Raw genomic sequence first — 6000 nt, 5'->3', positions numbered from 1 at the left:
CGCCAACCTGTGCCCATGAGATTGCTGACCCAAATAGAGCTGCACTCTCAGCCTTTCAGCTCTGGCCCAGGACATTTTGCAAGTGTTTTCTACTGCTGCACCAGGTTTCCAGCTTCACAGACAGAGACAAATTTAGCACTGGGAAGGTTTTCAAGCACTTCAATGATTTAAGATCCTACGTAGCATTCTGAAAAATGTTTCAGGCACTAGGGAGATCTTGTCTCGTTGGGAAGCAGCAGGGCATGAACTTTTAGATCACCAAGGGCTTGTTTTATTCACTTTATGAACTCACCTACATAGAACTAAGACTTCTACTGAGAGAGGGAGGCCAGCTTCCCAGTTAGTCACCAGAGCACATAAAGATCATCCTTTCTACAACCATCTTTACTGTGCTGGCATTACTACCCACTCTGCTGCCCATTAACAGGGGAAAATAATCAGTTCCAATTTCATTTTTACTTGTGATGACAATTATTCTAGTCTAACAAGGTTCTCTTCTGTCAACAGTTTGCATTTGTACCCCTGAGGCACATAGTGCCCATCAGTGGGAAAGCAGCTCGTGCATCATGCCAGGTTGAAGCTCTGTATTCCCTTGGAAGCAAACCAAGTCAAAAATTAAACTATGCGACTGCTGCAGAAGTTCACAGGAGTGCACATGCTATTGCAGGCTCCTTGGCAGGGCAGCAGCAGCCCTGTACATTCCTGAGAATATATATATATTTTTAAGTGTGGTAGCATCTCAGTCCTCCCTTCCACATCTGCGCCTGGGGCGGCCGAGCCAGATGTGTCCGGCCTGCACAGGGGAGCGCAGATCAAAATTCAAGGAATGTTTCCCCTCACTGTAGGACAGCGCTGTGGATAACTGCAAGCTCTGTGCTCGTGGAAGCACAAGAAGAGGTAGGGAGGGAAGGCAGAGGCAACGGGCACGCACGCACCAACCACCTCGGACTCTTCCTGGAGGCAGGACGAGGCCAAGCACTGGGCTGCTCTTCATGCATGCCCGGGCTGGGTCAAGCTTCTGCTTTTTACTGCTTCTTTCACGCAAGGATGTGCAAATAGCCCCTACAAAAGGAAAGAGGAGGAAGGATTATCTCGTAGCCCTCGTTTCCCCCTGTAGATGAGGGTGCATTGTGCTGCGCTCTGGATATTTCCCTGTTAACGTGCAAGGCTCTGAACTCCACGCAAGCAGGGCTTACTGTGAAACCGATACCTTCATTTGGAGGATTACTTAGTGGTGGTGGGTTGACTGAAACCTCAGAGCACTGCTGCACACTGCTATTTAGAACAGCAGTCTTGGCATAAATTGGGCTTTGGGATTTTTGCATAGACCTTTTCCTTCGGCATGTTTGCTTTTTTTGCAAAGCGTCTCCTCTGACTTGTGGGCTCAAAACATGCTTCCTATGTATCGCCCTCCTGGCAGCAGCGTTTTCAGTTAGAAAATTAATAAGACTCCCTTGAAAAACAATATTGTGCCGAAGATGCCTATAGGCCCTTCTAAGGAGCGCTTGTGCTTTGAAATCTATGTTTTATTTATAGAATGTCCCTTCAAAATCAGGCCAGGAAGTTGCAGCTGCTGGAAAGTTAGATGTTCTGTTTAATTTTTAAACAAAACTCTAAACAATGTATTCTAGCATAAAGTAGGCTTTTATGAATCGTGACTCATTTTCTGTTGATGGAAATACGATTGGTATCTCATATAACTTATGACTTCCCTGTCTTGCCCCCACTCTTTCCTATTGAAAGTATCTAACAATCTATCTTTTCTATTTATACACACACCTAAAACATCTGATAACCAAGCAGGAGAGAGACTGCTTTCCAAATTACCCTCCAGGAAGTCTTTCTAACACTGCTTAATTCCTCACTACCTGCAACATTCCTCAGCCTTAAACTGCAAGAGAAGTTAAGCAGCGTTGTTGTGAAGCAAATGTGCAATTCCTCAGTCTTTGCAAAGTCAAATATACATGGGTTATTTTCTAAAAGGCCAGGTTTTCTTTCCTACGGTCCATTTTTTCAAGTATAATGTTCTAAATAAGCTATTTAAATCATTTAATTGGCTTTTTACACTGAAGACAGATGTATTTCATTTCAACAGACCCGTATTTTTCTATTGAGCCACAGCATCAGACTAACTGACAGGTATCTATTTTTTACTCCTTTATATAACTGCCTTTCTACTTATCATTGCCTTTTACCTCAAACTGTACATTTCTCAGACCCCCTGATAAATATATTTCATAAAGAAAGCCATTTTATGCAGATACAGCACTAAACTTGTGTCCAAGCAGCTCCGTAACTATACTGCACACACTAGGAGAGTTGTATCAGTCAAGATATTCCAGGAAATATGCCCCCATTGCCCAGGTTACTCACATAAATGATAACTAATCATTTTTTCAGAGAAATTAGCTCTGTGTTGTAATGCAGATGCTCCTCATCTATGACCTGCATGGGGAAACCAATTTTAAATGGTATCTCTTACAAAGGATCTTTCCTTGGGTAGCTTAATAACCAAAGTAGCAAAAAAATTGCCTACTACCATTAGTGGTATTTTATCAGCAGCCTGTTCCTCTAGCCGCCCCATACCTACAGACCCCAAAATGGGGTCATTTTGGATATAGTGTGGGACTACAGATCAATTAAAGAGAAGGAAGGTAAAGAGCACGTTACTAAACAAAAATTAACACATACAGACCCTCAACTGAGGATGAGGAAACACTCAGCATCACACTCCTTGTGAAGGATGTGAAGGATGATGGCTTGCTAAACCCCATAGCATTGCCAGACTGAAGTCTTCAACTTTAGAACTTAGAGGGAGGTGAAGGGTAACACCAGAGAAAGGCATAGAAACTAAAGAGGTAGCACATTGACTTTAACTGCATAGAATTTCAACTATAAATAATAACGGCACTGTAACTTAACTAATAAAAAAGCTTTAAAAAGCTTTGATTAAACTGTTAAGACTTTAATTACACCAGCAATATACTCTTAGTTTTGCATACAAGATGAGCTTCCTCTGCCCTGAACAAGGTGATGAGCATCATGAAGTCGAGGAGATTCAACGTTTGAGGGTTGAATGCAGCAAACCTGCAGCACACACACACACAAGAAGGGAAAGTGCCCAGGAGCTTGGGTCTGCAAGCAGCTTCCTGCAGGAAAAACTGGGCCTCCTTGCCTCATTTTCCCAGAAGCAGTGAAGGAAAAGTGGTCAAGGTTGATTTCTCCAAGACAGAAGTGGAATGGCTTTGAAATAGAGAAGGAAACCACTCAGAAGCTGCAAGGTGCTGCTGCAGAGATTGTGAAGAGACGCGTGTGTCAAGGAGGATTGTGAAAAGGAGGGAAAACAGGAAAGCAGAAGGAAGACATGAGTTATTACAGCTTCTCAGAAGGGATCAACTCTTCCTTCACGACAGTGTTCCTAGAAGTGTAACGTTGGTGTCCTGGACCAGGAATACAAGCTTGCTGCCCTCAACCCATATCAGGCTGTCCCAGACTGTTCTCAAACAACAAACTTGCAAACAGCTCAGGAAAAACCAAAAATAATGCTCCTCCTGCCAGCAAAAATATCACTACTTAATAAATAAACCAGTGGAAAAGCCCTTCTTTATTTCAAAATTTCGTATAATCGAAGTGTCTAAAAAATGAAATAAGTGAGGCACACTTGAGCCTGTTCAGTCTACAGACAAAAGCCTTTTAATGTTGTGTAGAGACTGCAAATATCCTCCAGAAGTCTGGCTAAATAAAAGCATTCAAAATATTTACATAATGTGAATGGAAATGACCAAAAAATTAGCCAAGATACAAGCTGCAGACTCTCCAAATATTATTTTCCTTGTTGAGATATGAGAAGTTATTCCTGGGATTACTAACCTGTTGCTCAAGATGTTAATAAACTGAATAGTGATGTTGCTTTATAAAATAGCAATTTCCATCAAGGTGGTGAAAGTCTACTCAATGTGAAGGGTCCTGTGTATTTTTGCTTTCCTAAGGAGACTGTCTGGTGTGCATCTGCAGGTCCTGAACTAAAGCCAGGCTGGGTCAGTGGGGTATATTGAGGGTTCTGAGGAGATATAAAGAAACAGAAATGACTTCAATCATCTTCTCTCATCTTTGCTCGATAATTTAAGGGTTAAGTGCACTGCATAGTATCTCATGGTGATTTTCTCTACTGTGTGTGATAATGAACACCTCACAGGTCAAAACTAAGTATCTCCCAAGGCACCTGAATTGGAATTTCTTAAGGAGAAATGCAAATACTCTGATTTATCACTTCCATGTTCCTAATTCCTTCATTTCTCATACATACCAACAACTACCATCCATGTACATTTTCTGAATATAAACTCTAAATGTAAGCCAAACGCTGTCCTTATTTTTGTTTCTCTTTGAAGGCAAAGCCTGTTTAAAACAGTCCCAGCAGACCACTGACAGCATTGTCAGTGTTTCCATTTTATTTCAATCCTAACAAGTGCTTTAATTAGACTAAAAGTGTAAATTTTTGCATTAGAAAGCCAAGATAGGAAATAGCCACTAAACTATATTTCCTTTAGACTGCTGCTTGCCAAGGATGTTGATGAACGTGCACAAAGAAAGGCAACTAACTTTTGGTCGAGTGATTATTTCCTCCAACACAAGCACGTGCAGCACACTGACATTTGGCTGCAATCATCTGCTTCCTTATTTTCCTCTAATATTGACAGCTATTACTACACATGACAATCAAGTGCATAAAAAAATCACATTTCAAATAATATACACTTTTATGTGGATTTAATTTTGGATAAAGCTCTAAAGCCAATGCTTTTCAAACTAGAGCAACTTCCCTAGAGCCACTGCAGCTCCTGTCTTGTTCAGGCACACACAAAAGTCCCTGACCCCCAACAGTTCTGCTCATGATGCCTCTCCTACAAGCATGATATACCCTTAAAAAAAATCCATGATTATGCATAATTTGAAACTTTTATGTATGCAGCCACAAAGTCTACTGGCAAAGGAGGAATCCAGGCAATAAAAGGGGTAATACTTCCATGCTAAATTATACTTTATACTCCCATTCTGAATTTTACTTTAATACTCGGAAGCCATACAACCTTCAAAAGACATCTTCAATATATCAGCTTAAATGGACATACACATACAGATTGGCATTATTAAATTGCATCACTTTCTGTTTTGCAGAACTTTCGGGTGAATTTAATAGTGATATGCTCCTGAATTCCTGCACAAAGCAGGAAATATATAAATGTAAAAGAAAGAAATCACTCAATACAAGTAAAGGTTAAACTCTGTACATATTAACTAGGAGAGAGGGGAGAGAAAGAAAAAAAAAAAAAGCATTGAGTACCTTAAGAATCTCCCATTATAACTTAGAGAACCTGAGATCCTGCTGAATTGTAGCTTTTAAAATGATTTATAGACTGTGGGGTAATATTTTCCAAAGACCCTAATGACCATTTTTTTGGATCCTGTGTAATGAGAAACCGAATGGAAATGAAGTTTTAAAAATTTGTGATGTACTAGTTTCATGCATGGGAAGGAGAAGAGCTTAAGCTTGACTGAAATATTTTTATTTTCTCAACAGATAAAATCTTGCCTCAGATGCAAACCAAAATCTAAGCACTGTTGGACAAATCATTCAGTGAAGATTTGTCTAGCAACTTCAGTACAAACTCAGAAATAGAGATTTGGCATTACAATTAAAATAGATATGAAACTCATCTTACAGCTCTTCAGTTCATATTCAATTGCTAAAGGCATTTAAGTTAGTATCTGATTAGATCTTCACTATAATAAATACTATATACCATTGTAATAATTTGGTATAAAGAGTTCAATTGCCTTTTCTTGGAGTTTTGTTCTATATTTTTTAATCAAGAAAGAAATTTGCTACTGAATCTCCCTTACCAGGTGAACTTTCACTCAACTTCTCCTTGAGGTCTCTTCTTTCCTACCTCAGCCCATTCTTCTCTATTACCAGCCTTTTATCATGTCTAGATGAAA

Source organism: Nothoprocta perdicaria, unplaced genomic scaffold (genome assembly GCF_003342845.1).
Source record: "Nothoprocta perdicaria isolate Ctin4 unplaced genomic scaffold, notPer1 scaffold_161, whole genome shotgun sequence".
NCBI classification, from domain to species: domain Eukaryota; kingdom Metazoa; phylum Chordata; class Aves; order Tinamiformes; family Tinamidae; genus Nothoprocta; species Nothoprocta perdicaria.
This window is presented reverse-complemented; position numbering follows the sequence as displayed.